Source organism: Sinocyclocheilus anshuiensis, unplaced genomic scaffold, assembly GCF_001515605.1.
Source record: "Sinocyclocheilus anshuiensis isolate Anshui unplaced genomic scaffold, SAMN03320099.WGS_v1.1 scaffold1726, whole genome shotgun sequence".
NCBI classification, from domain to species: Eukaryota; Metazoa; Chordata; class Actinopteri; order Cypriniformes; family Cyprinidae; genus Sinocyclocheilus; species Sinocyclocheilus anshuiensis.
In genome coordinates, this window is record NW_015546155.1 from 332584 (window position 1) to 344558 (window position 11975).

Genomic DNA, 11975 nt, shown 5'->3' on the forward strand with positions numbered 1-11975 from the left:
TATATATATATATATTGCATCATGTCACATTTATTTCCATTTTCCTCGATGGAGATTCTCATTACGTTTTCTTACTATAATACAACATTTTTTTAATTCAAATTAAAAGCATAAATTTAAGGAAGTACAATAAATACTACAATGTGATACAGATAATTTCAATTTTTAAATAGACTTTTTATAATATTATTATATTATCCTATTTTGTATTAGAAGTAAAGACTGCAGTGAAAACAAAAAAATACACTTAATTTTCATTAAGCAAATTATAACGTCTTCTTTCTTTCCATTGGTTTTTGGGATGAAATATGACCCTGACATCATCTTGACAGGTTTTGTGAGCTTCACCCAAACACTGTTTGAATATTCTTGAGGCTGGTAAAGTACAAAGAGTCATCTATGAAATATGGAATGGCACAATGATGTGACATTTATACTGTAGATATATGTGCATATATAGTTTTTGATAAGATTTGAAATATCTGGAGATTTGAGTATCAGCCCACTTCATGCATCTTAAAAGGCTGTATCTTCTCTCAAAAAAAAAAAAAAAAAGAAAAAGAAAGAAAGAAGCAGCTAGAGGTGAAAAAAATCAAGAAGAAAATGCAAGAAGACCAAAAATATTCTTCCACGTTATTTTTCAGTTTTGAAACATCACCGCTTGCTTTTGCACTGAGGGGCTGAAACAGTAAATCTATTCATGGGCTTTCTCCCGTTTGCTGGGGTTTAGATGCTACCCTGGGGGCAGAAGGCATGTGCTGGTGTTAATGGACAGTTGAGCTGTAAAACTGATAAAAGCCTAAATGATCGATACAAAAAAAAAAAAAATGTGCAAAAACAGGAAAGAATGTCTTGCCTGGATTTTCACCACTGGATTACAAGTCATTCTGCCATATCCTTGAATATTACCATTGCTTAAAGGAATGTCAGTGATGTCCTGCAATTGTCACACAAACAAGGCAGAGAAAATATAACAATCAGCAGACACACACACACACACACACACACACATATACAGCAGACGGGTGGCGATACTTGGTGTGTTTTCATAGCTCCCTTGCTGTGAACTACATATTCAGTGAGTTCTGCCACATTAATGGGCCACAATGCAAAACAATTGTGACAAAGACTTGGAGTCCTTGAAGTGAAATAGATGAGGACTATTGTTAGGTTTGAAAGAACATTCCTCTGGCATTGTATGCAAGTGAAGCAGTCATTTGGGTGAGGTGCACCCAGTCTATTGAAAAATAGAGAAATATCTCATCTGCAACAACCTTAAAGTGGGAAAACGTGAATGACTTTGATTAAGCACATTAGCAGGAACTTCTTAAAAAAACATCTCTGTAAAAACATTGACTTAAACGTCTCTGCCAGACAAAAGGCAGGACACCTCTTTAATTCTTTTTTATTACTATGTTTCACATTTCACATAATAGTCATCAAATCTAAGGAATAACTCAAATGGAAGCATAGAAATGAGTGACCAAAAATAAATCAAAACTACCTTATATGTGATCTTCTACAGAGTCGAACGGAGATTCTGTTCGATGGCAAGGACAGGCAAAAATGATGATGCTTTTGCAAGGAGGACCACTCTTCCTCTTTCAGCATTCCTATTAATAATGACAGGATTTCGTCCACAAAATTTTCACCAAACAATGGTAATATAAAGACCTTTTTTCTTGTTTAGTTTCTTAAAGCAATATCACACATGCAAAATCGTGTCGTTGTTCTTGCTTATTTTTGTCTACCCACAATTATGCCGAAGTACATAAATACGAAAATACATGTTTTTTTGGCGGGGTTCTCCTGGTACAATTCACATTCCAGGGCCTAAATATCACGTTATTGGGGTCGCTTCAACCTGCTGACATAAAAAACAACCGACGGCAATCGTGGATTTGGCAACACTGGTCCGCAAACTACGTTTCATATAACTCCTCCCCGAACTTCCCGCTGCCCTGTATCTTGATCTCTCATTGGCTGTAGGTCATCGCCGATGTGTTTTTCAGTCAGAACTCATTTCACACAGCGTGATTGTGAATTGCCGACAGCTCCAGATATTTAGCATGCCAAATATTTCACAGGCGTCGACGACGCATCGGCGATTCCCTCAGATCGCGTCTTTGATAATTCACACTGTGTGATTGTCACTCGCGTGAACGAGCACCGATTTGCCTCCGATTTCAGGCATTTGTTGGTGATTTCGCAAAACCTGTCGGCGAGTGAAAAATCGGGCTAAAATCGTGCAGTGTGAACTCGGCATTAAAGTGATGTCAGACGCATACACAGCTCAATTTCTAGAATTAAACGGTTAGTTCACCTCAAAATGAAAATTCTTTATCATCTACTTACTCTCATGTCGTTCCAAAACCATAAGAAATTTTGTTCATCTTTGGAACACATAATAAATTAATTATTTTTAATAAAATCTGAGAGATTTCTGTCCCTCCATTGAAAATCTGTTCATCCAAAACTCTACACAAAACGTTCATTAAAAAAAATCTAAGAATTAAACCATATGTATTGAGTATTCAAGCTCAAGCATGTTTACTTTGTGTTTGAGAACCATTGAAGTTCATTCTCATGTGTTACGCATCACGTTTACGCTTCCACAAGAACCAATGAGGTTTGTTCTTGTGCGAAAGGCAAGTATAGGTGAGCTTCTGTTTATGTTTGCTGATCAATGATTATATGTGCATAAAAGCCTAAATCTGTTCATCATATAGGGGGAGACTGGGTGTGGTTATAACATGGGGAGAGTTATGACACTACCAATAAGGGATAAGCTAGGAGTCCTATGATAATTTCCCAGATCCTATATGAATGGTTGTCAAGGCTCTAAATCGGTACATGCAGATTTTATAAAGAAAAAAACTGATTTTGAGGTAAGAATGTAATTTTTTTTTAACAAAACTATATTTTGTTTAGTACTGTAGCCTACTTAAACTGTTGCAGGTAAAATCATATAACTTACATTAGAATAAATTGTGGATTCTCAGGCAAAATGTGATGCATTTTTTAAACTGCTAATTTCAAACCATTATGCTAATACAGCTAGCTAAACACTGGATGACAGGGGTGGGATAAGTTGTAATACATCTTAGCATCCCCTTATATAGAACTGAGGACTTTCATGTTGTCTATATGGAGCCATTTGGCAGCTCAAAGCCAAAGGAAGTGTGGGTAAAATATGCCCTATGCAGTCTCTGGATTCGCCAATACAGCACTCTAAGGTTAAAAACATTGATTTGTCACCATTATGACTCTGATTGAGAACATTCATACATAGACACAATCTCACACACAATTTTACACAGTTTTACACAGTTTTTTGTTAGATCTACTGTACATGTTCTTTACCTAGTGTGGCGAGTTGCCATCAGCTCTTCATATGTCGCCCCTGGCAACACACACAAACCAGCTGAGGAGCAATCAACAAGCCCAGCTGATGGCAGTCAATCAATCAATCATCAGTCAATCTCCTAGACAAGGATTTAAACCTCAGTGGAAACAGAAGAGATAGAGATTCTTCTCTAGACTGAAGCTAACACTTGTGCTTTCCCTTACCAAAAAGTAGTATACTTCAAGTTTATTTTATTAAGTATACTTAAGTAAAGTTCAAGTATATTTTAAGTATACTTTATGTAGTAAGTATACAAATATCAGTGTACTAGTAGTATACTTGTAAGTGTACTATTTCAATACTCCTTGGGACTAAATTGGCCCAATTTCTAGTATATAAAAGTATACTTTAGTATACTTTAAGTATGACAGTAGTAAACTTTGAGTACACAAGTAGTTAACATCAAAATTTTTAGCTTGTACTGCAATTATACTAAAAGTGAACTTCTAGGTATACTGATATTTTACTAATTAAATACTTGTAGTAGCATTTTTAGTACACTTTGAAGTATAGTCTCAGTAAACTACTAGTTTAGTAGTTTTATACTGCAAGTATACTGTTTTAGCTTAAAAGAAGTATACTAATAGCACACTTGGATAAACTTCTTTTTCATAAGGGTTTGTTTCTTTGCCAGAGAGTGACTGAAAGGAGTTTGCTGTTATGGATCCTCCACAGGCAGATCGCTGCATATACTGATTCCCGCCTGTTCAGAAGACTTTCACCCACTCTCATGTGGGCCACAAACAGTCTTTCACTGAGGAACACCCATAAGGAGCACTACTTCACTGAATGCAGACTGGAGGAGTACAGTCAAGCTTCCCTCTGGTCTAAATGAAGTGTGCATCACAAGTCAGATTTGTGAGCTGGTGTTATTCAGTAAAATTTTGCATGCATCTCTTTAGTCACACCAGCATTATGCGGGAAGGAAGAGTTGCAGTTGAAGCATGAAGGTATAGAGCTGTTGTTTAGCCAGTAGTAGACGGCTTGTTTGTCAATGGCCATTAGCACTAAAATGTCCATCTTGGAAAAAAATGCATTTAGGTTCCAACTGGTCCTGGCATGACACGTTTATAGGTTTTAAAGTTCATAAGAAACTTCAGTCAAAGTATGTCCAAACTTTTGACTGGTAGTCACTACAACTCAGAAATCGGTCTGCTGCTGCTTTACCATGCATGTGAATTCAGAACAATTGTACAAACACCCTCAAGAGAATTCAGCTCAGCATGAAACATCAGGATGTTCATCCTCGTCTCTTTTCTTTCTTCTTCAGAATGATACAATACTGAAAGTAATGACGAAAACCAAGCAAAAGGATGTTATTTATGTATTACTCACACCGACAGAGCATTATGCAAATGCACGCTCACGCCCCATCAAACAGCATACTATTAGAACCTCCACTGGAGGAATTATGCAACTTCCTCTGACTAGAGCACTTATTATATTCAACAATAACACTGGCTACAACAAAGGATAAAAGCCAAACTTACAATGGAATAAAAATGAGCATTGCTTTTGAGCACTGCACAAGCCAAGAAGAGAATATTTAATAATCTTATTAAAGATAATTTGAATGGAATCTTTGATTATAAAACAGCAGCAGCAGCATGTTATCTGTTATCAGGGTAGAGTAAAACTGTAGGGGATTCAAATGCTCACTAGCTGAAGCCTCTGGGAATTTTAGTTTATGAAAAACTCATTAAAAAATAACAACACACAAACACCACTACATAAATCAGATATCCACACAACTGCATCTAAAGGAAACAAGAGGGTACAGCTTTGCAATTAAGGGACATGTAAAACAAAAATGTCCATGTCAGCACGTGTGCAGTCCACCGAGACATTGGACGTCAGAGCTTTCAAAACCTGGTGATAAATAATCACACAATTTACTGCACCATAGCCGATCACGCTGTGGAAACAGGCAATGCAACACATTTTCTTTCAACATCTGTAAGACTGTGTCTGACGTAGCTTTCTTGCATGCACTGTTTCCATGTTATCTACAAATTAGAGTAATTAAAAAATCTACAACTTAATCTCCAGATTCCTAAACTGTGGAAATTAATGCCAAGTACAAAGTGCTATTACAACCGCTTTAACAGATGGGTTGTTGTAACACTAATAGAAAGCATGAGCATCAGTTTAGATTTGGTATATTTATTTATTTTAGTAATTGAATTGACTTCAAATCTATCTATGCAGCTTCATACTAGCTACAAGGGTTGATACTAGGCTTCTATTAACACTGATATTTTTGCCTGATATGACCAAAAAGAAGCGACACCTTTGAAGTGAAAGGTCTTAATGTTAGATCTAATGTTACCATATTCAAAAGCATTTGGATTTGATTAAAACATGAGTCCATCGTTATAGTTGGTTCTGCTCTCTTGCTGCTTGAGGAAAGCTGTGTGTTTGATTGAAGGGCCGGAGGGTCAGACGCGGGTTGAAATCAGCTTGGGCAGGTGGCATGAGGTGCGCTGGGCTCTAGAAGATGAGAAATACCACTGAGCTTTCTATCAAATCAACCCTGAACAACAACAACAACAACAAAATATCCAGTATATCCATTCAATATATACTTACTTTCTTCAAAAGTTTTATAAAAGTAGTCAAAATAACTGGTGCACTATATTCGCTATTGAAGCCATACAGTAGTTTTGAGTAAAATTTTTGTGAAGTTGTTATTCACTGATAATCTTTCCAGCCACTGAAGCTCACAGATTGCTTGTTTAATTCAAACTTGACAGCCTAATCTCATAAAAAATGTGTACACATTCTTTTACTTTATATTTTATATGCTGAAATATGCAATATGGACAAAATAATAAATAATGACAGACTTTGCCTTTATTTTAGCATTTTAAAGTTTAGATTTGAGTAAAGTGACAGAATATTTTAACGAGCTGAATAAGAGTCCAGAAATCACACAGAACAGAAAAAATAAGGCAAAAAATAAATAGATACATAAATACATAATTAAAATAATAATAAAATAAAATAAAATAAAAGGGCAGCTGTAACATTCTTCAATATATATATTCTAGTGTAGTAAAAATAAAAGATCACAGGTTATGAGGGTGAGTAATAACAACATATATTTTTTATTCTGTGTGAAATATTCCTTTAACAAAAAGGGGGTGAACAGGAATTTTCATCTACTATGTCATCTCCTGAATGAAGTTCTATAATTATAAAAGTTCTAGTACATTCTCTTGTAAAAAGAAGTACAGTTTAGCATACTTTAAAAAAGTCCTTATTAAGGAAACAATATACTTTAAAAGAAAATATGTGTGTGAAGTGTGAACTGAATGTTTTCAGACACTTAATTTCATGTTATTTGCAATTGAATGAAAATGTATTATAGTTTACATTTATTTTAAATTACCTGAACTTTAGAGTGTTTTTGACCCCACTTAAGTACATATAAAGTATATCTTTATATATAATTTCATAATTGCTTAGTACAAAATGTACTAACAAGCATTTATAAACTATTATGTTATACTTTAACATATTCTAAAATATATTTTAATGTCATTTATATTGAACTTGAATGTCATGTATTTAAATATGTCTGTAATTTCACGTTTGTAATGATGAAGTTGCTATTTAGTACACTAAAAATATATTAACTTTAAGTGTATTCTTGAATAACACACTACATTTTGTAACATGTTCCCTGTGTGTGTTCTGCCCCTGTCTGTTGTGTGCCTTGTTTGTCTCCATAGCTACCCTCATTAGTTGCCATAGCTACTCATTGAACCACACCTACTCCTTGTTAGTTCCCATAGTAACTCATTGGTTCCTTTTGTTCTCCCTTGTATAAATAGCCCTTGTGTTTCAGTTCTTGTATGTAGTGGTTGCCTGTTTGCCCGCATTCCCATTCCTTGTTATCCCTGTGTTTGGCTTCTTGTTTTCTCATTATTAAAACCTGCACACAGATCCACACCTCAGCCTGCTTTCGCCTGGACTCACGTTACGCATTTATATAACTTACAATTAAATAAGTTTTAGTATGTCAAAACATGAAACAAGTGTACTTCTTTAAAACATAAACAATTATTTAAAATGTACTGTGAAAACAAAGCTTTTAATTTGACAAATTAGTGCACTTTTTAAAATTGTACTTAAGTGTGTTAAGAAATACAGCCATGAAAGCGTATTCTCTTAAGTGATGCACTTACGTGGTCTTTTATTTCATTAATATTCTATTATCTGTAAGTAAAGTTTTTTTTTTTTTTTTAAATATGTACTTTTAAGATTTGAATTACACTATAAGCGCACATTCAATACATTTAAGGTCACTTTGTGTTCACAAGGGTTGTAAAGACATTTTGAATGAATTACAGGTTTGGCTATTGTAAAGAGCAGATTCCGTCTCAAAGGTATCCTGGGCTCAAAGCTCTCTTCAGATGAAAGGGAGAACCCCACACCAAGCTCTGGATCGAATTAATGACAAAATCGATCATGTCTGCTGCCAGCCTGTCACCATTAATTCACTTAGAAATTTGCTTGAATGAACCATGGTGTCTGCCAAAATATAAATCTCTCCTAATACCAACTCAAACATTATCAGCGTGACACCTTGCTTAACTGAATCTTGATGTGACATACAGAGTGGCATGTTGAAGAGCAGACCTACAGCAGCCATAGGTTAAACTGTGTAATACAGTCTTCTATCTAAAGTGGAGTTTGCTCACACTGATGGAGGTTTGAAATGAAAAGATGTCTCAGTTTGGTTCGGTCCTCATTATTCTTAATTCAGGTGTTCGCAAATCATCTTCTGGCACTCTTTCTCGCTCCACATACACAGTCATTGGGATTGAGGGTGGTCCTCTAATAGGACTGTCAGGATGCTTTGAGGCTTTGATGGAGAAATTGAGACAAATTTGTCTTGAGAGACAGCAGCGAGCCATTTTGCCATGCTTTGCCACTTGAAAAAAATCTCTCCCAGCACGGCTATTATTCCTGTGATTTCTTTTCCTAATTAGTAGGCATATTGTAAAATGAGACAAAAGTCTTATATGTCTGAGTTGGGTATATTTCTTACAAATTAGTTCAGTCATCTGATTTAATGGCACGATTATCTGATGACGTAACCATCCTAGCTCATTTTTCCTTGCCTTTATCGTCCTTGGCTTGCTCGCCGGCACGATTCACTGAAAAACTGCTTTGGCACCAATGCGATGTTCCCAGATCTAGTGAGCTGCCTCCTCACAGGCGCACACCTGATGTGCAGACTGTTCCAAAAGGTAGGCAGCATAATTATAAAGCATAATTACACTGCCTTCAGATATACCTGATTTTGGTTGAATTCCAAGGCAACAGCTCGTTTCCATTGCCGAGAAGAGAATCCTAGAATACACTGCATCAAGCTCAGTGAGCAGAATAAATCCAAGATGGCGGATGCTGTTAGTGAAGTGTGGATTATAAACAGAATTCATTAAATATTTATAAAATAGTTCATTCTTATTAAAAATGGATGATTTTACACATTATTTGTTTGTGCTAAGCACTTTTATTTTTATTAGTGTAACATCAAACTTGACATTGAAAGTGTTTTTTGTGTGCTGCAGAGACGCTGCCTATGCAGAATGTTCCACATCAGTCACTTTAAAGCCTTAATCTTGGTTAGGATGCAGCTTTAAAAGTCAACAGATTGAATATGTATTAAAAATAGTGCTATATATTAATTCATAATGATTATTTTAGGGTCATGCCATTAGACGTGCAACCGTAATCATGTAAGTTTTCTTATTTGACTGCTTGTTGGTCTTGAGTTTTTGATAGACGGTTTTCATTTAGTTAAGTAAAAAATAATAATAAATAATAATGAAATAAAATAAAAAAATATTAAACCTGATGGTCAGCATCTACATTGGCATTACTAGTAGTGAAAGACAACTTGATTTTTGTTTATATTTTCTTAATTTATTTTATTTTTTATTTTATTTTATGAATTAAGAAACACTAGTTTGTAATATACTTACTTAAGTAATAATTATGACATAAAAAGTTGAAATTCTGACTTTCTATGACTTTAAAAGTCATAATTGTGCCAATTATGTGCCAATTATTATAATTACAAGTTATAACTTCGACTTAGTATGTCATAATTTTGACTTTTAAAGTAATAATTTAAACTTTTATCTCATAATTATGACTTTTAATGTCATAATTTAGACTTGTTATGTCATAATTATAACATAAGTGTCAGAAGTTCCACTTTTTCTCATAATTATGACTAATTTGACATAATTTGACTAATAATTTCAACTTTTATGTCATAATTATGACATTAATGACATAAATATGACATAATTATTACTTAGTATTTTTTTGTCATTTTTATGCATTTTTTTTCTTTTATGTGGCAGAAATCCATAGAAACATCATTTAAAAAAAATCTTCCACACAAACTTGAAACAATGTAACACTAAAACCACATTTAAATAAGTCATATGAAAAAAATACAATTAATAATCTTTTCAATATTGTGAGATGATGATTACTGGAAATATTATAGAAGCGGTATAGCAGATGATGGGGACAAGAGGAACTTTCAAGCACTTGGTTGTTTATATATATATATATATATATATATATATATTTATATGAGTCAAACTTTTTCGTATTATTTAATAATAAAATAACGATGCCTAGAATATGGAGTAAAATTTTTATTCAAAAGTGAAAACATTATTTGAAATCTTTTTCATGACAAAGTTTAAAGCACAGATTGGTCACCATATTCTCATAATGACCCTCCTCCAGAAACATCACCCAGATGTGGTCTTTAGTAATCCTTTGATTTTCCACCCAATTGTCCAGACAGAAGCAACTCAGCCTGGGTCACATTATCCTATATAGAGGGCAATTTACACAGTGATAGATTCAAGGTGACATGATCTCATTTAGACTCCCATAACCCATCCTTCATCTGACAAGATGCTGAGACACCCTTGTTTGTCCTCCGAGAAAAACCTTTGTCTAAGTGTGGGGCCTCATTTGAGATGCATTTACAACCTGTGTTTCACTGCGGCCATAAAGCGCTGAGAGAAATACGACCACAGCTCCACCCACTGAGCGGATCTCTCACCATGACATTACACACACACACACACACACACACACACACACACACACACAATAATTGCATTACAGTCCCAGTGGATTCCCTTAGCCCAGTTTGTATGTTCTGTCTGCACATGGATCATTTGTGTGCTAGAATAATTATGATAGTGTTTGTATTAATTAGGCCCGTTGGCAATACATTTACTTTGTCTAAAGGTTTACATATTAAGACAGGACACAACAAAACAGATTTCCACATTTTCAGTAGTGCTTACCTGTGCAAAACTCAACGACACAATGCAGTGTTCTGGATGGTTGCCAAGGCATTGCTATGCAGTTGCTAGTTGTTAGGGTGTTTGTAATTGGTCAAAAGAGTATTTATGACATTCTGGTCCCTGAGATTCAAACCTGTGACATACAAAGTCTGTGCAAAAGTCTTAGGCCATTAGCATTTTCACCAACAACAAAATGGTAGACCCTGGACCACAAAACCAGTCATAAGGGTCAATTTTTCAAAATTGAGATGTATACATCATCTGAAAGCTGAATAAATAAGCTTTACATTGATGTATGGTTTGTTAGGATAGCACAATATTCTGGAATCTGGAATCTGAGGGTGCAAAAAATCCAAATATTGAGAAAATCACCTTTAAAGTTGTCCAAATGAAGTTCGAAGTTCGTATTTATGACATTCTGGTCCCTGAGATTCAAACCTGTGACATACAAAGTCTGTGCAAAAGTCTTAGGCCATTAGCATTTTCACCAACAACAAAATGGTAGACCCTGGACCACAAAACCAGTCATAAGGGTCAATTTTTCAAAATTGAGATGTATACATCATCTGAAAGCTGAATAAATAAGCTTTACATTGATGTATGGTTTGTTAGGATAGGACAATATTCTGGAATCTGGAATCCGAGGGTGCAAAAAATCAAAATATTGAGAAAATCACCTTTAAAGTTGTCCAAATGAAGTTCTTAGCAATGCATATTACTAATCAAAAATTAATTTTTAATATATTTACAGTAGTAAATTTACAAAATATCTTCATGGAACATGATCTTTACTTAATATCTTAATGATTTTTGGCATAAAAGAAAAATCAATCATTTTGGCCTATACAATGTATTTTTGGCTATTGCTACAAATATACCCCAGCGACTTAAGACTGCTTTTGTGCTCCAGGGTCACATTTTTGTTGGTGAAAATACTAATGGCCTAAGACTTTTGCACAGTAGTGTAGATTCAATGTTATTTAATAATAATAATTATTATTATTATTATCATCATCTGTGATAATTACTATTATAGTATATTTTAATATTCTAAATTAGCTTTTTAGCTTTTCTAGATTTTCAGTTTTCATTTTAAATTTATAGTAATTTAAGTTTTAGTCATTTTGTTTCTGTCATTTTTATTAGTTTTTTTTGTTAGTTTCTGTAACTTGAATTCATTTTTATTTAATTTTTATGCTCCTTTCAGCACATTT